The sequence below is a fragment of the Prinia subflava genome, chromosome 9 (assembly GCF_021018805.1).
Source record: "Prinia subflava isolate CZ2003 ecotype Zambia chromosome 9, Cam_Psub_1.2, whole genome shotgun sequence".
NCBI lineage: Eukaryota > Metazoa > Chordata > Aves > Passeriformes > Cisticolidae > Prinia > Prinia subflava.
In genome coordinates this window covers 33,169,101-33,191,658 of record NC_086255.1, presented here as the reverse complement: position 1 = coordinate 33,191,658, position 22,558 = coordinate 33,169,101, and the positions used below count along the sequence as shown (strand labels likewise).

General features: G+C 48.2%; 1 long non-coding RNA gene across 1 annotated transcript in view; it reads right to left on the bottom strand.

Moving 5' to 3' along the window:
* Positions 1-22,558, bottom strand: part of LOC134555145 (uncharacterized) — a 48,851-nt gene that overhangs the window by 19,655 nt on the left and 6,638 nt on the right. The window contains exons 2-3 of the long non-coding RNA XR_010081377.1: positions 21,152-21,283; positions 3,643-3,727 (exon numbers count right to left, since the gene is read on the bottom strand). This is a non-coding gene — a long non-coding RNA (uncharacterized LOC134555145). The remainder of the gene's footprint in view (positions 1-3,642; positions 3,728-21,151; positions 21,284-22,558) is intronic.

Here is a 22,558-nt window from a genome sequence, read left to right as displayed (position 1 = left end):
TTCCAGCCAGTGGCTAAAACGACTGAAGCTTTCTGCTGCTAACCAAGGATTTTCATCAGCACTTCTGCTTCATGAACAGGTCACCTCCAGCTTCCTTAGCCATACCTGAGACCCTTCAGGAAAAGGCACCTCATCACCTCAGCCCAATCCATCCCTATTCCTGGGGTCCTTCAGGTTGTGCTCACACACTGTGTGGTGCTTCCCCAAATCTGGATCTGATGATGTTCAAGATATCCTCGAGCAACACCACCACCATCAGCCCCCACTTTTCTAAAAGAAAGGCCAACTGCAAGAACTCTTCCCAACCACCCAGACGCCTCATTTATCTCCACAATTACTCAGCTCTTCTCAGCTTGCTGGAGATTTCCTGGTCTGTCATTCCATACCCTTTTTATGGCTTCTTTGGGTCTGTCCCTGGCCTGAGCATGAGACGCTCCATTTGTTTTGGCAAGAACGTCCCTGAGATTTATACCTGCAATTATCCAGGTAACCTTTCCGACAGGGAATTTTGAAATGATCAACGCTAAAGCAAACTACACATTAAATGTGATTAATAAGACACCAAATGACTGCCAGGCTGCACCTCCCTGCTTGTTAAGCCTGTCAACTGGAGCACCCCTGACTGATCCCACCACTGGGAGACACCGTGGGACACCCAAAAGTGGTCATTCCCATTGGATATATCCTCCCTAGCAATGCCCGTGGGAGGGTTAGGGTGTGAGCAGCCACAGAGGTGATATCCATCTCCCAAAGTTTCATGGAGGACTGAGCCTTCTTCTTGGGTCCTTGCTCATCTCTTCTCCTGCCCCTTGGGCTCTCTGTCCACCCTGGTGGGAGTCACGAGGGAATGGCACTGCCACAGGGATGCTGAAGAGGTGACAGCAGGATCTCAAGTGACAGGAGACAGAGGAGCATAAACCCAGCTGCGAGGAAGGTCAAACAAAGTGCTGCACCCTCAGCACAAGGTTCTTTCTCTGGAATTGTCTTGCCATCCTCAGCTCCATAATGGAGCTCTTTCCTCACTCCCTGAGCAGGCTCCAGCCCTCGCCTGCCACCAGTGCACCCACTATCTGTGTAACTGGGGAAAACAGCACCTGTCAGCATGTCCACCATGTCCCAGGCAGGCATGGGGTCCTCTTCTTCCATCAGAAAGGGCTGCAGGAGCGTTAAGACTGAGCTTTTCCAAGGGATCCAGCTTCACAGCGTGCTTAGCAGGTTGCACAGCGCTATCCATTATGGCCTGAGGTTTTCCAAAGCTTGCATTTTGCTGCTGGGTTGCCCAAAGACAGTAAAAATCAGTCACAGTCAAGCCTGCATTGACCTTCAGTCAGCAGCTCCAGCGCACTGGAATTGCAGGAGAAACGCTGATCGCTGCTTCCCCATTCTCTGGGCAAAGTTATTGCATATAAATTGTGTATTGATTAGAGGCAGAAATTGTAAAGAAGCCTCTCTGGGAAAACTGGAGGGTGGGAAGAAATTCAGGGGCTGACAAAAGAGCTACTTTAATTAGGAAGGGAAGCAAAGCAGTGGGAAGAAAAAACAAACACAACCTCTCCTCAAGAGCCTCCCACTCCAGATCTGAAATTGTCTCTCTTAGAGAAAAGAAACGGGATTTTGGAGCTGGGAAATAGAAGCAGGAAAAAGAGCTGGCTTTTCCCTTCTACCCAGCACTGATGAGGATGGGGAAAAGAGCAGCTACACTTTCTGCCACTCCTGTATTTCACGTGCAGAGCAAGGAAAGTGACGGATCACCTAACAAGTGTGCAACAGCCATGCTTAACTCTGCCTTCTAGTGCTTCAGGGTAATTACACATCTTGCACTTATTAGCTGTAATTACTAGGTTTCTGTAATCTGCAGAATGTGTCATTAGAGCATGGGCAGCCTAGAGTGGTCTAAATAGGATCAGAGAAGTCTCCTGTTTATCCTCTGACTTTTCCTGCCTCTGCGTTAGGTGATGTGCTGCCTCTCCTGCTGGGAAGCCTCACCATCCCCCCAGGACCCCTGCAGCCACCTCAGGCTGTGGTTCCTGATCTGGGACACGTGTGGGAACACACACAGCCTAGCCTGCAGCTGATTAAAGGCTACAGGAGCCTTATAAAAGTTTGGCTCTCCCTTACACAGCCAAAATGTGGTGTTCACAGTCACAGCACTCCTTTGGATAAGCACCATTACACCAGGAATGGCTGGATCAGCTGCAGGCTTCCAGCCCCTGCCTCCTGTCCCTTTGCTGCGGGCACTGCCAGGACTCTGCCTGCAGCAGGAAAGCTTCTGAATCACACAGCTACCACCAAGCAGGAAACAGAGGATTTAATGTGCGTTTGGACCTACATAAAAACACTGCCAGCTCATCACAGATGGGACCGCTCAGAGCCGGAACAGGTTCCTGAGAACACCACAGTGTAAAGAAATGAACTGATTTAGGACTCTCCTACCTTCCAGACAGGTTTCTCCCCTCCCCAAATTCTGTGTGAGCCACTTCTCCTTTCACCTGGACTAATCTCCTGGCTGTGTTTCTCTCCAGCCTCCCCTGATTTCTGGGACACAGACTGGTCCCCCACCTCCAGGTGGTTGCTCCAGTCCACCCCTGCATGCAGCAGTTCCCCCTTGCAGGTGTCTCACAGCCCAGATCCTACTTTGGCCCCCCAAAACAAATAGAACCTCTCAATTAATGGCTGTCTCTCTTTCCAGACAAAAGCAGGCTGGCAGCTTGGCCAGAGCAGTGGGAAAGCCTGGGATTCCCACACCTTGGACAATCAGCTTCTGGGTACAACAGTTCCCAGGGCAGCTTAGCTTTGTTAGCACAACTTTTTTTTCCAAAATCCCTTTAACTTCACCCCAGTGCACGAAAGGGAAAAGCCAATCTGCCCATCCATCCCTGCACAGAGGCCTCTCAGATCCAGGCTTTCCTAAAACCCAGGGCGTTGTAGCAAAGGATAAAGCCCAAGGATAAAGACAGCTCCAGAAAGTTTGTCTCTGGTGTGATGCTTCCAAGGCAGGTGCCACCAAATGGGCACAAATCAGACAGTGCCACCAAGCCCAGACTGGCCTGAATAAGCTGCATCTGCTGTGCCCAGGTTGTGCCTGACCCATCCTTGAGTGGCTTTTCTTTTTCCACAACATAGGTCTTTACAAAAGCTTTGCAATCCCTCTTTACATGATACAAAGGTTTTACTTCCTTTTGGTTCCTGCTTATTGTTTGGGCCAAATGAAAAAAAAAAATCCACTTGCAAGCAGGAAAAAATAAATCAAAACCAAAAGAGTGTGTGAGATATCCTGGACTGAAATGTACCCTTCCTTCCATCCAGATTCAAGGAGGTATCCAATATTAAGATATCTTACTATCCCACTTGGATTTGCAGTGAGCCATGGTCATGGTAGCAGTATCCTCATCCCTAATGCTTATGGAAGTGCCCCAAAAAGCCAGGCAGGTTCAGGGGGGCATCAGGATCCCCACAGGGGTAGGGAAAATCTTTTTTCCAGAGGCAGCAAGCTCCAGCCTCACTAACAGAGCTAATGCATCTCTCCAGGACAAAAATGTAACAGAGCACAGCACGAGCAGAAATTTCCATGGCAGTTTTGACTGTGAATTATACATGATTTCTTTTTATGAGCCTCTAACACCCCCTGAAAGCAGCACTCACCTGTGGGAGGCCTGTGGCCACCTCGCACTGGGCCAGCCAGGGCAGCTGTGGTAGTCTGAAACTAGAACATTGTCCTTGCAACCACCTAGGGAGAGAAAGAAAGATAATAAGGTGTGACCACCATTTCCCTTTTGTTTCCTTGGGAACCAGCATCCCATCCCTGATGCAAACAATGGGCTCCCCAAATAGCCAAGTTTTGGGTTCTCTTCCTTCTGGGGAAGGCTCTGAGGAGCCCCCACTGAAGCCAGCAGAGCTCATTGGGGTTTACACAGATAAAAGAGGGAGGTCTATGGACCCTGGGCTCAAAAACCAGGTGCCTGTTACAATAGCTCCAGATTTCTGAAGCCACCAGCCAGCAGGTGAGATGGTCAGGCAAACCAAAAACATCACTTATCTTTTTTGCATGCCCAGGATTTGCCTCCTTGTTCTTTTTGCACTGTCCAAGGCCTGGAGATGAGAGCGGATGTAACGCCGATTGTTAGAGGAGCAATTACTTATCTCACAGGAGCTCCAAGAGGCTTAATCAGTTCATATTTGTAAACCACGATGAGCTGAAGGATGCAACACGCCCGAGGAGAAGGATTGCTCACAACAAATCTATCTGGGTTTATGTAACCAAAAAAATGTGTATTCTATTTCATCGATTGAAACCAGTTGGGAAGATGTAGGTTTTCTTTTTTCCTTTCTCTCTTTTAACTCCAGGGGGAAGGAGGGTGGATGCCTTCTGATAACAGCCCAGCTGTTAAATCAGGTGGGGCAGTGTTTGTGATCTCTGTCACCACTGTCCACTCTCTGGGGATATCTTCTGTTAATGGGCCATTGAGGCTCACCAGTGACTGACACATTCCATCATCCATTGGGAGATGCTGCACCCAGTGAGGGGGGAGCCAACCATTCCTAGCAAGATAAAAACTGAGACGTAGGAACACCAGGGAGCCTGTTTGCTACTGGATTCCCTGAGGAAGAGCAGAACCATCTCGCCAGCACTGGACCCTTCTACAGGATCATCTCTACTCCACAGAAAAACATCTGTTACTCCAGGAGGATTTATTTGGACTGCTTCCAACCCTGACAACAGGGTGTCAGGTCATATCCCTGACTCTGTCAGGGTTTTCTAGGACTTTTGTTTGTTTGCTTGTTTGTTTGGTTTTTTATACGACTGCACTTGTATTTTTAATACTCCTGGTAAAGGACTGTTATTCCTATTCCCATGTTTTTGCTTGAAGGCCCCTAATTTCAAAGTTATCATAATTTGGAGGGAGGGGGTTTACACTCTCCATTCCAAGGAGAGCTCCAACTTTCCCTGACAGATCTTGCCAAACCTAGACAAAAGCCCAAAGCAAGGCAGCTCTGCTGGCTGAGCTCCCCTCCGAGCCGGTGGCACGGAGCAGGGTGGAGCTGAAAGACACCTAAGGGAACCTTCCCTGCCGTGTGCCAGCCCCCGGAGCCCAGCGGGAACGCGACACTAATGACATCCTTCAGAAAGGTAATTAGCCTGCCTTCCTGGCGAGGTGCATTAGGGAGAGCTCAGAGAAGTGGGCTCCAGTGGGTGAGAGCCAAGGCTCGTGCTCTGAAAGCTGCATTAGGGAAGGGGGGAAAAAAATAGAAAAGAAAGCATTCTAATATTACTTAATTACCCCAAGACATCCTGAGATGTAATTGAGCTTGGAGGGCTAAATGAAGGCTGCATGTGTGAGACCGGCAGAGGTTGATGCATTTATAATGAGACCACTTTGCAAGGCAAACAAGGTCCCCACAGGGGGAGAGGGGGGCAAAGAGGAAGGACGAGAAGGGGGCTGGGCAGGGGTTGAGGTGCCTGAAGTTCTACTGACCTCCACCAGCTTTGTGCAAAGTCCCTTTCCCCCCTGCTCGGGGTTGCAGGCCAGGCTGGATGGAGGCAGGATGGGAAGTGAAGGGTGTGGATGCTGGTACAGCAAACCACGGAATCAACTTGCTCATGGTTTGGATGCTGAAAACCCCATAAAAACCCCTTAGTGCCCAATAAAACAGGCTGTATCAGCTGTCAGAGACATCCCTCCATCCAGATCCAAACCTGAGCCATTCAGGCATCTCACCAGCATCCCCCTGGGGAAGCTGGGGTGAGAACAATTCATCCTCAGGGCAGGGCTGTCTCTGAAGAGGGGAGGGGAAACCTTCCCCAGGGTGGCCAGTGTTCATCCCCACTGCTCCCGTGAGCTGGGGTGGAAACCAGGCAGCCAGATCCCAGTCCTGGAAAACATTCCTTCCATCCACAACCCGCTGCATGCACACAAGCCCGTTCCAGCCCTGATTTACATACTGTACAGAAGGAGACATTAAAATCCAAACGGTTTATGGTAATTAACACTCATTTAAATATTATACTGGTAACCATCACTTCCAATTCTTCTCAGCCTTGAAGGGGCTCCGTGTGCACGTTCATATGTACAGGGAGGTTTTAAAGGGATACTCCATCTTCTCTCCTGATTGCTGCCTTCCCAGAATAAGGATGTTTAATGTTCATTAATTGTTTCATTTGGAGAAATTGCTGTGAAAAGCCACCACACAAGAGCGGATTTTTTTTTTTTTATGATCATTATTATTTTTGGAAAGAAAGTAATAATGGGGAGCCCTGCCTGTGGCAGGGATGTATTAGCTGAGCATGGCTCTGGGGGGGCTGTTAATGCCCCGTGATGGGTAACACAGAGCTGCCTGTCACCAGAGGAATGAAGACTGTGGAGATCAAACAACCTGTAAGTGGGAACAAATGCATTATTTATCACAAATTAATCCTTCTTTCTCCTTTTTCACCCACGAAGCAGGACTGGGTCGCACAGGATGCCAAGGGGACCTGTTGAGCACCTTTGATGGGCCTTGCACTGATCCACTGTGTTGTGATACCAAAAATCAGCTGGGAGTAACCAGGCAGTGGACAAATCCACAGGCTGTGGTACAAAATCAAGTTGTGAGAGGCTAAAGGTGTCCCAGCCCAGTTTTCAAGAGCTGCTCCAGCAAGGCCAGTCAGGCAGGGCCCTGCAATCCAGGGAAAGCTGGACCACAGCATCCCTGGAGGATGAGGAAGAAGAGAAGATGCCCATTGCTGCATCCTTCAGGCTGCAGTCCAAGCACTGACAGCTCTGTGTCTTCCCATCATAACTGAGGAGTTTCCCCAGGATGCAGCAAGTTTTCCTTGGAGGAATATCAAACAATTTCCACTCCAGCATCTACCCACTGTCCAGACAGCCAGCCCCACTGATCCACAGAGACTCCAGCTCCTTCTGGGAATAACTCGAGCACAGGATGGGAAAAGGCTGGTGTGGTTGCTGTGCCCCGTGTTCAGCTCTTCCCTCTGAGCCCAGGAACACAGGCAGGCATGTCAGACCTGCACAGCACACGCTGGGATGCAGCTGTAGGGAGAGCTCCCCTCCCCTCACAGCCAGAGCAAACGGCCAGCAATCCCAGCAAGGGCGAGTGACCCATGTGCAACCTCAGCAGAAGGAAAACTACCCAGGATACTTTACAGCTCCCTACTCCAAAGCGTTGCTCCTCACCAACCCATCCATGGGAAAGCCTGGGAAGCGGCAGCAGAGCCCAGGAGCTGTTGCAATGCCCCGATTATACTAATGATGTTTTCTGCCCAAACCATCCCAGATGTGGCTCCTTGTTACAAAGCAGGAGTAGCCAGGAGAGTCTCCCTGATCCCTTCAGGCTTGGACCTGTCCCTTGAACCACAAATCCCATGAGAAATACTCAGCATTTTCTTGCAGGGGACCACCAAGTGATGCTGAGAGAACATAAGCAAGAGCCTGAGCCCATTCCAATCACTTGACAAGGTCTTGCAAGATCCATGTTTGCATTAAAAAGAAATTAAAAGCTTTTCCACTCCACTAGCTTGCCCAAAGCTTGCATACTAAATAGTAAATGCTACCTATGAGGTTGAATAAAATCTTCATTAAAAAAAAAAAAAAAAGCCAGCAGTCACTGAATACATCATGAACAATGACATTGGGGAGGCATTGTTCTTCTTCTGCCTGATGGACCATGCTGAAACACCTGTTTCTTATCGTGGAACTGTTAATAACTGTCAGCACCAAAATCAGGGCTGAAAAGTGTCATTAAGTCAAGTTATCCCAACCTCCACCTAACTAGGAGGGGAAAATAAAAAACAATTAAAAAAAGCAAGGAGAGAGGCAAAGCTATGCCTGAGATAAATGTCAAAGCATAACTGTCCACGTGTCCCCCAAAAAACCACCAAACAAATCCATCTTAGATGGCTCCTGCCTCACCAAGATCTTGCTGACATGAAAGACACAGCTGGGTAACCACAGGCAGTTTTAACTGATTAACTACAGACATTGACCCTTTCAATTAATTCACTGGGGATTTGTTTCATTCTAATCATCTCCTAAAGCTGCAGCCTCCCCATACAGTCAACAGAAAAGAAATTTCTGCTCCTTTCCCTTACACCAGCTGTTAAAGGGGTAGGAGGGATGGTTACCCAGGGGGGTTTAAGGTAATCCTGAGTGAACATCTGAAGAACACAACTCCTTGGGAATTGCAAGGTCTTTATCTTATCAAAGAAAACTGGAGCAATGCAAAACTTAAATCCCCTACTTTGCACAGTTCAGGCATGGAAATAGACCTGAGTTTATCAGTGGAGGGAAAAAATCTCTCACTGTCCTTTGATGTGCTGCTCACTGCCTGTATCCGCTTGATCTCCCATCACTGTTGAAAGCTTTATGTCACTTTGCCACAGCAAAAATGGTCAATCCTCCCCAAAATCACAACCAATCTGAGGCTCCCCTCTTCCACAGAATCCCCAAGACTGGGTAAGGCCTCTAAGATCATCGAGTGCACCCATCAGCCCAGCAGCACCACCGTGCCCTCAAGTGCCATGAGCACACATTTTTCCAACACTTCCCTGGGCAGACTGTTCCAGTGCCTGGCCACCCTTCATATGAAGAATTCTTTCCTATCTAAACCTCCCCTGGTGCAACTTTTCCTGTTAGGTCCTGGTTTGGTCCCATTTTGGGCAGTTTCTGCCCAGTGGAACCCAGCTGCCACCCAAAGCACAGGAGCTGACATTCACAAGGAGTCACAGGAACTCCCTGGAATGGGTTGACCATTAAAAAAAAAAAAAAAAAAAAAAAAAAAAAAAAGGTTGATCACCCTGATATTTTCTGTCAAAATGAAAAATTAAGTGGAAATTCTGGCTGGAGCAACTCTTTGCCCTCAGTCTGGGAATCCACGCAGTGACAGCCTGAAAGCTTCACCCTCCTCGTACCACACAGAGCGTCTGGATCAGGTCTCGTTATTTATATTTTCTTGAAACATCAGAGCTTATTTTCCCCTGCTTCCCCTTGATCCACAGCCTGGAAGAATTTTAAAAAGACCCACATTTCTCCAGCAGTGCAAGCGCATTCAACGAAAAGATGCACCTGAGATGACCTTGAAAGAAACCCAAATTAATCTCTGCAAGGCGGAGACAAAGCATTCCTTGAGCCGCGGCCGGGGCTTTGGAAAGCGGGATCCGGGCAGAGGAGGACGGCATCCTTTATCTTCCTCTCGCTGACAGCCTGAGAAAGGCCGGTTCAGAGGAGCAAAACAAAACACTCACCTGCATGACAGAATAGTTAACTTAATCCCCCAAAGGCAAATCCTGTTAGCATGTAAAACTAGGAGTGATAATTGTAACCGGTTTTCAGCCTTTGCTGTAGTGGAAATAATCACTTCAGTGCCCGCTGCCTCGCTTCCCAGAGACTCCTTTCTCGGCAGATTATTTTAAACTAATCTAACCAGGGGGAGCAGGAGGGAAGGAGGGTGTAAGACTAAAGATGAGGGGATATTTCAGACTGGGGCAGGAGGATGAGGTTCGGGCAGCCACAGGCTGGGCTGAGCAGCAGCTCTGCTTGAGAAGCAACTCCAAAGCAAAAATCCAAGAAAATGGGTAAAACCAGGCGGATTTGATGCAGATGGATTCAGTCAGGCGAGCCTGGTAAATATATTTTGCTGGGAGATAACAGCTTTTTTTTTTTTTTTTTTCTTACTCTAAGACAAAAGCCAATCTTTGTCTTTTGTGAGTGAGCTTGACCATCTGGACTTTGGAAAAGCATCTGATATTGTGCCACATGGGCAAATGATTAGTTAAACTGTAGGAGGTGAACATTACGATAAGAATTATGAATCAAAGAAATGCTTTGCCTAAAAAAAAAAAGATTATAATAGATAATGCCAAAAAAGGAGGCAGCTTGGAGAGATTTTGCTGAGCAGCCTGTTCAGTCACCACTCACATTCAACACTTCCTTAACGATGGGGGACCAACACTCATCAAACTCTGGAGGCAAAACAAGGCAAAACAAGAAGTTTTGGCATCATTTGGAAGGAAATGATGCCTTTGAGAATCAGACTGATGGATGTGGAATGACATTCAATGGGACAAAATCCCAGGCCAGGTTTAAAAGATCAGTGGCAAGGGTGGAAAGTCAGTGGAGAGGCCCCACCTGTGTGGTTGAGCTTGTCCTACAACAGATCAGGGGGCCCTGATGGCAAAAAAGCATCTACAACTCAAAATATTTCCAGGAGAGAGAAAAAAACATATTTAACTGCTGCCTCAGAAACCCAAAATGCTGAGGAACTGCTGGAATATAAATTGGTCTTACTGGCCAGCACAGGAGGTCTCCCAGCACAGCATCTCTAAACCCAAGTCTTCTCCAGCCCTCTTCAAAGACAGGATTGTCTCTGTTGGAACCCAAACCCAAGGATTTCCCACCCTCAACAGCCCTGCAAGGCCCTTGGAAAGCAGGAAGGGATCAAGCCAAGGGATTTCAAAATAATTTAAACTGAATAGACTTGGGTGAATTTTCACGAGCAGATACTTTGGGCAAACATTATTAAGCCTCCTTAGGTAATGTAATCAGAAGTTCAGCCCCTTTTATCTAAATATTGCACACAGAAAAATATCCATCATCTCATAAAGTGAGGAAAACGGCTTTTCCTTCTATTTTTTCTTAATAAAGGCTTTTTTTCCTTTAAAGCCTCCTTTAAGCAGGTGAACATTTCATGAGGAATCCTGGGCTTCTTGTAAGTGCATTTGGATCTCTCCTGAGTAAACCAGGAGACAGATTCAGGTTCTACATCAAAATATGTGACAATAATCCTCTTCAGGTGACTGCTTGAGGGAAGAGAAGACAGCAGCAAAGGCCTCTAAACAGAAAATTACTCAGCTTTACCCAGCAACTTCTGTCTTTATGGGCAAAACCCACTCACTGTGAGCAAGAATGGCCAGAAATTGAGACAAAATGGGTTTTAGTCAGAGGATGTCAACTTGCCAAACCTAAGATCTCACACAGAGGGGAGAAAAAAGCCATTTCAAATGACACATTTATTTACCCAGGACACAGATTTTTCAGCGTCATCACAGAGTTTTCAGTGGTTAAAAAAAAAAAAAAAAAAAAAAACCACTCAACAAAAGGAAGAAAGAAGAAAGTAAGAGAAATAAAGCTTCACAAAGCACACATAACCTGGTATGTTGGACACTGGCCAGGGATGCAGATGGCTCAGATTCAAGCCCTTCAAAGCAGGGATTTGTACCTCTCTCTCTCCAACATTCCCAGTGAGGCCCAAGCCATAAACCAATCCTGGGAGTTTCACTCTCACCTTCTTGTTTTTTAAAAAAAGAGTATCTTGGTTTTGTCTTGCTGTAGGAAAAGCCCTCCTTCTGAAACCTCAGGGAGGCCTGTGGGATGAGAAACAAGCAGGTCCCTTCCCTCCCTGGTTTTGATTACAGCTTATTAGCATCATTGTTTGGTTTAAGATTTCCCATAAAAATTCCGTTCCCAGCAACGACCTCGACTGAAAAGTAAGCAAGCATTAATAGGAGCTGTCTCTCATTAAGAGCAGTTTCCTAAGAAACAGGAGCTCCTGGGGGTGTGTGTGACCAGCTCAGTCAAGCCACCATTTAATAACTTTCACCCAGTTTTGACAAAGGGTAGAAATCACAAACTCTTTCTTTCCTGAAAGCTTAAGGGAAAAAAAAAATTGCTGGAGAAAGAAGAAGGAGAAGGACGGCCTCACTGTCAGCCACCAGAGAGGCCACACTGAGGAGATGAAACTCTGCCCTCCCCTGCCAGCAGCAGCATTTGGCTCTTAAAAAAAATAATAAATTACTGTCAGTAATGGCCCAGGCTGGGAGGCAGGGAGGAAGAGAAGAGAGGCTTTGGCGTTGAGCTTGTCCTTTTCCCGGGAAGGGCCGGTGGGGCCGAGGGCTTTGCCACCACCAGCTCTGAGCAGATGGTGTGGACACGCCTGAGCTGGAGAAACCTTTTGTAATGAAACGCCTCTCCCAGAAATTAACTTTAATTAAGGCGTGAGTGCTTAATATCTGTATTTGAGATATTAAAGTCTTCAGCGGAGACCGTTCCCAGCCTCTCATCTCACACCTTCCCCGGCATCTCCTCCTCTCCCTGGGTGCTGCCACCCAGCCCCAGCCCCTCCTGAGGAAGGTGGCCCCAGCTGCCAATTTACAGGGAAACGTGCAGGAACGCCACGTCTTGGAGCTCTCCATCCCTCCAGGAAAATTTGACAGGGGGTTCAAAACTTGTTAAGAGGAGGCTGGTGGGAGGAAAGGCACTGACAGACAGTACAATCACATAAGCTGCTTTTCCTCGGGAAACCAGGCTAAAAATAATTCCCTGCAATTTGACAGCCTCAACCCAGGAGAGCCACCAGCGTGCCAGTGAGGACGAGGAGCAGAGCCTGGGTGGGGGCTGGCTGGAGGAAGGTGCAGGGACAGCACCCGTGAGTCAAAACCACACCCTCAACCCGGAATGATACCCACCACGGCCACTCCGGACACCCAGGTCCATCCAAGTGGGCACAGGCACCTGGAATTCCATCAGCAAAAGGGCTCCTGTGAGATCCCCCACTCCAAACCCACAGCTTGCACAGTCTCGCCACACTGCTGCTGAATTGTCTAAAAATAAAGCTGGTTTATGGCCCAAAACCACCAATGCAAGTGGGAAATCTTGCTGTCACAGACACAATTCCACATCCCGCTCCGGTGATGGAGGAGCGAACCCTTTGGTAGTAATTGCTATGCACGGGCAGGGGGAAGAGATTCTGATAGCTTTTATTATCAGGGTATCCAGACGTAAAACGAATGCCTGCAATATTTATCCATGTCATCACTTAGAGTAAGTAGCCTGATTTGTCAAACGGAGACAAGATTCAGGGATGTCAATTAGGGGGAGATGGAGGGCGAGGCGGGGGAGAAGTAGTGCCCAGGATTCATCAGGGTTGCAGATGCTCTGTCCCAAATGTCAGATACAAAACCACAAGCGGTTTTCACCGGTGAAACACGGGCAGAAACCCAAAGCAGGAGGGTGAAGGCAAGGCAAAGGGTCCTGCTTCGAGGTCAGCCCCCTTCCCCCGGGGTGGGTGCGGGTGCTGGCTGGCAGCCCACAGAGCCTGAGGAGCAGGAGGACCAGGAAGGTTTCCTTTGACTGCCCTCTAATGCCAGGTAGAGGAAAAAAGGGATGGGTGCTGCAGGACATGGCAGGAACCTGCCCTTGGTAAGGCAGCAGGACTTGGGAACAATCCCCACGGAGAGGGGAAAAATGCTGCCCTAAACCTAATGGAGCCCCAGAACAGACTGAGGACTGAACTGCTTTTTCTGGAGCAAACACAGCTGACCACACCAGGCACCCTCATGGGGGATTTTAGACCACTGTGACTGGCAGGTATTGCCATTTTTCCTCAGAAATCATTAGCCCTGCACAGAAATTATGGACAAAAGTCTTGTTGAAGGCTGGGGTGGGTGGTTCCCCCATCTCAGCCAGGCAAACTGTCCCCTGTGTAAGCCAAGGCTTCCCAGCAGCAGAACCACTGAGGCTGAAGAGTGTAAGAGTCTGGTTAAAAGTTAGTGAGTCCCAGCCTCCAAAAACCCCCTAAATATTGGCTGCCAGCCTTAAAACCAGCCTCCAGTAATGCCCTTCACTGGTGGCACCAGGTGAGAGAAAGTCCCATGCAGATGGCTCAGATTCAAGCCCTTCAAAGCAGGGATTTGTACCTCTCTCTCTCCAGCATTCCCAGAGAGGTCCAAGCCACAAACCAATCCTGGGAGTTTCATTCTCACCTTCTGGTTAAAAAAAAAAAAAAAAGAGTATCTTGGTTTTGTCTTGCTGTAGGAAAAGCCCTCCTTCTGAAACCTCAAGGAGGACTGTGGAGCACAGCAAAGCAGGGTGACAGCTCCACCCTTGAGATCACAGCTTTGGGGAGAACTTTAAGCAAAGCTCCCCAGATGTTTATACCCCTGGATTTTTGCAGCCAAGCCTCGCTTCTTCCCCTAGCCCAGCAATGGTGACAGCAATGACCTGGGAAGTGATGTCACTTCTCAGGCAGAAAATATCCAGCACCTTCCAAGACTCCCAAGAATGTCACCCTGTGCCAAAGCCACCACGAGGAGCCCTGCAGGAGAAGGAGCAAGGCCCTGAGCAAAGCCAAAGGGAAACGCTGACACTGGGATTCGTCTTGCTTTAACTCAATAACTGCGGACACCAACGTGTGAGCTGCCCATTCCACACACCTGTCCGTGGGTCATGAAGAGCACCAGGCACTGCTGGGACACAGATGGATTGCAGGCGTCCGGAGCAGCGGGGCAGACCTGAGCTGGGAGCGCTCGTGCAGCGAAGTCGCAGCCATCGCCACCCAACCGTCCATGGAGCAAATCCCTCCCAAGAACGGCTCGGGGGACTGCAGAAGGAAGTGGCCTGGGAGCAAGAAGAGTCTTCACAAGAGGACAGCTGATGTCTGGAGACAGCTGAGGCTGGCAGGCAGGCACCGACACCCTCCTTCCTCTCACTCAGACGCTGAGCACCCGCCTCCCACCTCTGGGGGCCGGCCGGGAGGGAAGAGGGATGACAGACACATTAGCACCTTCTTCCTCTTCCTGACAGCTTGTTTTTGTCCCAGCTTTCTCATCCTCCACTAATTATTTCCTTTTGATTTGGAGACTTCAGCTGAAACAAGGTGTCCATGGCCTCCAGCTCCTGCCTTGGTGATGAAGAGGGGGAAAAATTACAGAGGATTCGGAGCAGGGAGAGGCTTGCTCTTGTCCTTGCAACAGGAAAGGAAAGGAAAGCAGGAGTTTCCCTTTAGAAACATTTGATGCACGATTTTTACCATGAGGGTGGTGAAATCAGAGTTCTCCCAGAGAAGCAGTGGATGATCCATCCCTGGGAATATTCAAGACAAGGCTGGATGAGGCTTTGAGCAACCCTGTCCGTGGCAGGGGATTGGGCTAGGTGGCCTTCAAAGGTCACTTCCAGCCCCAACTATTTTACGGTTCTATAAAACCTTCAGGCCAGACCCAAGAGTTACAGAACACTACACTGGGATTTGGGGCTGCTCTCTGAGACCAGAAAGGTCCTACAGCAAGGAGCACAGACCCACAGGGCAGACAACTCCTAGAGTTACTCAAAAAACAGCATGAAGATATGCATGGCAATGTTAAAGGAGCTTGTTTTCCAACCTGGAGGGCCATTCTACCCGTCTGGGCACAGAGCATAAATCTCTGGGATTCTCCTTTAAATTAATCCATGGGAAGAGACTCATGAAGAGGCAGAAGGTCATCAAGGGTGATGCAGACCAGTGGTTTGGAGAATTCTTGTTCTGGCCAATAACCAAAGATCAGAAAGAAAAAGGGCACACACTCCCAGGAGACGGAAGGTCTCCACCAGGAAGGCTGAACACAACCACAGCCCTTGTAGGGTGTAAAACATTCCTCTGCACCTTTCCAGCCCTGCCCCAGCATCCCTTGCAGCTTTGGGACACCACAGGCAAGTGGCCACGAAGATGAACTCCCTGCCCATTCCCAAACCATCACAACACACACAGGGCAGCAAGAAAGCCCCCGAAGGAAATGCCAGCAGCTCAGTGGGCAGCAGCTCCCGTGGGACGTGAGCCAGGTTGAAAGATCCCTCCACTCCGCAGCCTCCCGGCCAGCAGAGCTGCAGTGCCCCAGGGACCAACTCGGAGGTTTTTCAAGCCCATACATTTGTATTAAATGGTCTGTTAGAGATTTGCCGGTGGTTTTCAAGCTCTGACAGTCCTGTTTTTATTTCAGTTGCCTTTAAGCCACCCCATGAAATTTTCATATATAAATATGGAAATATGCAAAACCCCGCAGATTTATAGGATCTGACACTGCTGTTTAAATGAATCCCCCATGATCTCATCTTCTGCTGGGCCCCCTCCCTCAGCACCCTTTCCTTCGCTCTCCGGCGTGGCCACTCCATGAGGAGCAATAATCCTCCCCAGGCAGCTCTGGCAACACATCCACACTCTCCTCTGCCTCCCAGCCTACCAGTCTCCCATCCTTTACCACAGCTGGGACAGTGCCCTGCTGCTCCTCTCCCACAAACGGGGCCGTGCTGTGCCCATCCCTGGAAGTGCTCAGGGCCAGGTTGGATGGGGCTCTGAGGAACCTGGTCTGGTGGAAGGTGTCCCTGCTCACGGAACGGGGGTTGGAACAAGATGTTCTTTAAAGTCATTTCCAAACCATTTCATGGTTCTCTTTGGATTTTATGATCCAGTTTTGAGCTGGATGGGGCAAGGCAGCCCTGGGGATACAACCACAGTAGTAAAACAGTGGAAAATCCACCCTGTGCTGCTGTAGGAAAAGCCTTGTTCAGATCCTATGTGGCTTCAGAGGAGACAGACCCAAGACAAAAATCTGTTGGACGTGCAACTCTGTTCTGGGTTGAAAAATGTAACCAAAAATGTTATTCTATTTTCATCTGTTGAAGCTGGTTGGGAGATATTGTTCTTTATCTCTTGTAACTCTAGGGGGGGAAGAGGGCTGATGCCTTCTGTTAATGGGACACCTGATAACACCAGATAAGGCAGGGCCTTCTTATCTCTTCCTGCACCCATCCTCCTCCGAGGGACATCCCCTGTGAATGGGCCATTGAAGGCCTCTCACATGACTGATAACATCACCTCATCCCATTGGGAGATGCTCCACCCAGTGGAGCAGCCAAAGCCTTTCCACCGGGATAAAACCTGCAATCCCAAACACCAAGGGAGCCGTTCCCACTGGATTCCCAGAGGATGACTGGACCCTTTCTTGAGGATCATCTCTACTCCAATGGAGCCACATCTGTCACTGTGGGAGGACTCACTGTGGGCTGCTTCCAACACCCTGAACAACAGGGTGTCAGGTTTGCAGTCTGACTCTGTCAGTGGTCCTTTGTACTATTGCATTTGTCTTATTTTATTTTTATTTTTATTTTATCGTTCTTGTTGTTTGTTCTCTCTCTATTAACTTGTATTTCTGACTTGGAGTCTCACTGGTTTTGCTTTCAAACCAGCAAAAACTCCTACAAGGAAAAATCCTCTTCTCCCTACAGCTCCCACCACAGGAAAGCCCTGCTGTCGCTTCAGTGGTAAATCAAAAACTAAAAGCTCCATCTCTCACCATTTTCCATTCCTGCCCTGATCTGTCTGAGGATCACAAAGCTTTTGTGATAGGAGCCAAGGGCAAGCCAAGGTTTCTTTCTCCTCTGAGAGGTAGACAGGAAAATGCAGCATGTCCCTGGGGACACAGGCCCTTGGCACAGGGTGAACTCCCAGTGATTCTTTTGGACTGAATACCCCTCAGGGTCTGCTTGGAAAAATGCCTTTCCTGATTTGCAAACCACTCCTGGAGCAGCTGAGCACAACAAAATCCAACCCTGAGCTCCCAATGGCAGAAAACTCCCCTGAAATCTCATTCCCCCTGGACAGGGGTACAGAGATCACCCAGAGAGAGGCAGGGCTAGGGGATCATCCAAGCTGCACAGCCACTGCCATCCCACACAAATCAAAAACCACGTTAAAAAAAATAAATAAACCAAGGTTAAAGCAGTGGTGGCCTATTTGAGGCTGATGCGTACCCCGGGTTTAAATGAGTGAAAATCGATTAAAAAAAGGAGGAAGTAATAAAATGTATTTGTTAGTAGAAAAGTCAAACCAGTGACCTGGAGAAAATTGCTCCTTCACTATGTGCAACAAGAGCGTGTTCAAACTGTGAACAACAAAGTTCACTTTCTTGGTAAAATTTAAAAGGTTTAATAAAAAAGCAATAGGAGACAGAGATAAAGGGTTAAACAGCCGGGTGTTTGGCATTTAGCTAAGAGCACACTTATTGTTTCTGGAGATACTCTTTCAATACCTTTTCTATTATATCAGCTTGTTGCATATTTATAGACTATTATGTATATTTATATTTTTCTATAATTAGTTTACATATTCTAGGAACTATTTTGCATGGCCCCTCCTTGGGTTTGCCTTTTTAGAGCATGCGTGTTTCTTGGCTGTGGCTTTGGTCTGCTTTTATTATCACCTCCAGTTTGGACTTTGGTCTGTACTTTCTAGAGACAGCAGGTGCTGATAGTTAACATGTCAGCAGCAGGGTCTTCATCATATGTTCATTGGATGTTAGCTAAGCAGACAGTTCAAGTACAAGCATAACTGTATATCAGCTATCCCACTATCATTTCTAATTTTGTTGATAGCAGAAATAAAAACTGTATTCATACAGCAAAGTTATTCTCACATTATACACATAGCATTCGTCTTAATATTTGTGAAAAGCCAGTAATATTTTTATATGTAATTATATATTATTACATTTATATAATGTATTTATAACAATGTATTTATAACAAAAGCATCTCCCGGCAGCCATCCATGTCCTGAGAGGTGCCCTGTGTTCCCGCCAAATCCCAGCGTGCTCCTGCTGAATCCCAGCGTGCTGAATCCCAGCGAGTTCCCCCTGAATCCCAGCGTGTTCCTCCTGAATCCCAGAGTGTTCCCACTGAATCTCAGTGCGTTCCCGTTGAATCCCAGTGTGTTCCCATTGAATTCCAGCGTTTTCCCACCAAATCCCAGTGTTCCCGCTGAATCCCAGCATGTTTCCTCTGAATCCCAGCATGTTCTCACTGAATTCCAGTGTGTTCCTGTTGAAATCCAATGTGTTCCCACTGAATTCCAGCATGTTCCTGCTGAATCCCAGCAAGTTCCTGCTGAATCCCAGCGAGTTCCCGCTGAATCCCAGCGAGTTCCCGCTGAATCCCAGCATATTCCCGCTGAATCCCAGCATGTTCCCGCTGAATCCCAGCGTGTTCCCCCTGAATTCCAGCGTGTTCCCATTGAAACTGGTGTTCCCGACGAATCTCAGCATGTTCCCACCGAATCCCAGCGAGTTCCTGCTGAATCCCAGTGTGTTCCTGCTGAATCCCAGTGTGTTCCTGCTGAATCCCAGCGAGTTCCTGCTGAATCCCAGCAAGTTCCTGCTAAATCCCAGTGTGTTCCTGCTGAATCCCAGCGAGTTCCTGCTAAATCCCAGTGTGTTCCTGCTGAATCCCAGCGAGTTCCTGCTAAATCCCAGTGTGTTCCCATTGAATCCCAGCAAGTTCCTGCTGAAACCCAGCGTGTTCCACTGGCTCGCGGTGTGGAGGGAGGTGCTTCCCTGGCGGCCACCAAAGCAGATGGAAAATGACCATGGCCTCCTGTCAGCCTCTGCCTCCACCGCTTGTTTTTGAGGGAGAAAATGGAAGTTTGGCTCTTCAACAAGGGCTCTGTTTGTGAGCCTGGAGGACGCACAAGGAGGAAAGCCCAGGAGGAAAGAGCCGGGGCTGATTTCCTAAGTACAGGCAAAAGCCTCCTTTGTTGAACAATCTGGGGAGCTCAAAACACAAAACTTCTTTGCCTGGGAGATGGCAGCACCACTTCCTCACCAAGTTCAGCCCTCCACTATTTTGTATGACTTTTTTTCCTTTTGGCCTATTTTCTGCATCAAGAGAATTTCAATTTCCCTCCAAAAGCAACTTGATAAAGATGATAAGAAGATAAAAAAAGTGGGGGGGAAAAGTGTTGGCACAGCTTTTCCTGAAGGAGATGCCTATAAACAGCTGTACTGGAGCATGTAATTCTTTCAGATAAAACATATTTGTTATTTTCTAAGACACTTTAAACCCACAAGTTTGGTGTTGGGCCTGCACTTGGTTGTCAGATTGACATATCCTGATTAACCAAGGAGAGTTAACCTCTCCAAGCACAGAAAAAGCTGATTATTTAAAATACATCAAAGATTCTTTTCCAGTTCAGCTCACATGGACATTAGGTTATTTTAAGTTGATCCACACAAATACATTTTTGGCTGCACATGTCCTGGCCCCCGTGGGTTTGCTAAACTGCTCTGCCAAACCCTGGGTTTTTCCTCCAGCCACCTTGAGCCAGACCTTTTCCCCTGGCCAGAATTCACTGGAGGGGGCTCTAAGGAAGGGCAGAGCACCTCACCAGCCCCCAGCTATGTGTGCCCAAACTTCTGCCACATCCCCATCACTCCTTCCTCAACCCCTTCCACCATCTCCCACTTCCTCCCTCGGCATGAATCCTGCCACTGCTGATTCGTGACACCATTAGCTTTTGCTGTCACCAGAGCTGACAATTCAAAAGGCCCTCGAGAGCTGTCTGCAGAAACACAATAAATGAGATCTCTTAATTAACGCCTCCCCTAACTAAATAAATTAATTTTATGCAGCTGATATGTCGCGTCTTCACAGTTTGAGGGTGACTGAGTAGCTGAAAACGTCCCTCTCCTCGGAGCTATTGGAAAGACTTTTTTGCTTGACAGTGTTTCTATAAACAAACCCGGCTCCGAGGTGGCTGCGGGTGCGTGTGAGGGAAGGAAGGGAGGGAGGGAGGCTGCTGGAAGCAGGCCAGCTGGCATCCCTCTGCTCCAGCATCCCTCAGCACCCAGGCTTCCAGGAGAAAGCCCTCACCTGGAGCAGGGAGGGGAAGAAACCCCTCTGCAACAGGAGGGATGTGGGATATGGACTCCTGCGTCCTTCAGTGGATGCAGAGGCAAGGCAACACACCTCCTTCCCTTCCCTGGAGGAAAACCAGCTGCAGCTATGCCAAAGCATGGAGAAAAAAGCCAGGAATGCTTCACCTCCCAAGTGAAGGCTCCTGACCGCAGCCTTGCAGTGAGAGCCACAAAACCTAATCATAAAGATTAAAACAGAAGGGAATTGGGCACACAAGAGGTGGGATTTCAGCCCTTCTGCTGCTGGGACAAAGCAGATCCCACACCCCCACACACAGATCCCTTCTTAAACAGAAGTGTGGAAATGGCTACACATCCAGACTTCTCATCCAGCATGGACCCTGATGGATCCACTCACTGTGGCATAGCTTAGATTTTCCACCCACACACATCCTTCTCTCCAAATCCATCTTTCTTGTCAGGGCAGGTGATACAGGCAAACTGTCTCCAAAGGTGGCCTTTCCTTCCATCTCTTTTCCCTTCACTTTTCTCTCCCTTTTAACCCAACAAGCAGGGTCTTCCTTGGGAAGGAAGGAAGGAAGGAGAGCTGCGCTCTGGTCAGGATGCCCACAACTTGTTCTCTATAAAGCAGGCACATGATAAAAGCCTTCTCTCTGGCTTTTGATGGCTGGGAAAAAAAAAAAATCAAACCTGAAAGCTTACCACTAAAAAAGACATTCTCCTCCAGGTCTGAATCACCAGCACAGCTTTTGGTCCTTGAAGAAATGCGATAATCCAAGGGAACAGACTCAAGGCCAAAATCAGATTTATTATCCAGGTTATCACCAGGGCACCCTGCAGAGATGCAACCAAGAATTATTTCCTCTTCACTTTCTTTCGCCTGGTGGAGCATGACAGAGAGAAAGACTCTTCCTATTTTTATTTTGTTTTTAAGGAAAAATAATTAAATTTTTCAGGAGGCTTGGATTTAAAATCAATTTCCCAATTAAAAAGCGTAAGGTTTATAGTTGGTGTAGGATTTAAGCTGGGCCTGTTTGTTTGCCTTCTGGGATCGATGCACAACCCCCAAGTGCCATCATTGTCACTATTTGGACAAGAACTCCTTAAGTAACCTTTGGGGGAAGTGTTTTCCTGCTCAAAAACAGTTTAAAGGATGGATAACAAAAAGAGACGATGCTCCTGCCAACTGAAACCACACCGGGCAGATAATAATGAAAGGCATTAAAAAGCAATGTCCACTTTCTTTGCAGGAGCAAGGAAAAGAGTCTCCAAAAAAAAGAGAGACTGGAGGAGGTGAATTCTCTGATGTGCTTTAAGGGGTTGGTTAACTCCAAATTCCTTCCCTGAAGGGCACCACCAGCACCTTCTTTTTGCCCAGCTCCCTCCAAGGGAATTGATTCAAGGCTAAACTCTCTTATCACCTACAAGCAGAGCCTGACCTGTGCCCTACTTGCAGCAAGTCCTCTTACTTTGGGGTAGGGTCCTGTTATTCTGCTGGTTCAGAGCTGGAAGCTGATTACTGCAAGCCAGGAAGGATTCTGACTTTTGTGGTGTTTACAGCTTTTATCACACAGAAATCCACCTGCGCCAGCTATAAAAACAGATAAAATCTCCCAGCAAAGCCTGCTCTCCTCAAGATCCCCTGTCACTAAGAAGTCCCTGTACTCCCTGGGAATGTCCCCCCAAAATCTGTAAGGTTTTCTACCAGTTTAATCTGGCCTGTGATCCTGGCTTAGAGGAGCTCTGAAGACAACCCAAACGCTGCCAGCACAGCACGTGGCTGCGCTGACCAGGGTCAGAGCAAGCTGGATCAATGCTTCCATCACCTCAGCAAAGACCAAGGGGAGAAGGAAGACAGGCAGGTTAAAAAGCTACTTTATATATCTTTCTTCGTGCAGCAGGGGAGATGTTTTCACACACAGAGCACAGGAAGCTCCTTCATGGCCGTGTTTTCACTTCCTTCCAGGCATCAGGGAGATTTTGTCCCCTGCCACTGCAATGTAAAGTAGATGTGGAGGTGGCCCAAAGACAGCTTGGAAGGAGGACAGGGAGTGGAGTCAGAAGCAGTGAGCGGTGCTGAGGGAGCTGCAGGAGCCTGAGGGCGAGGAG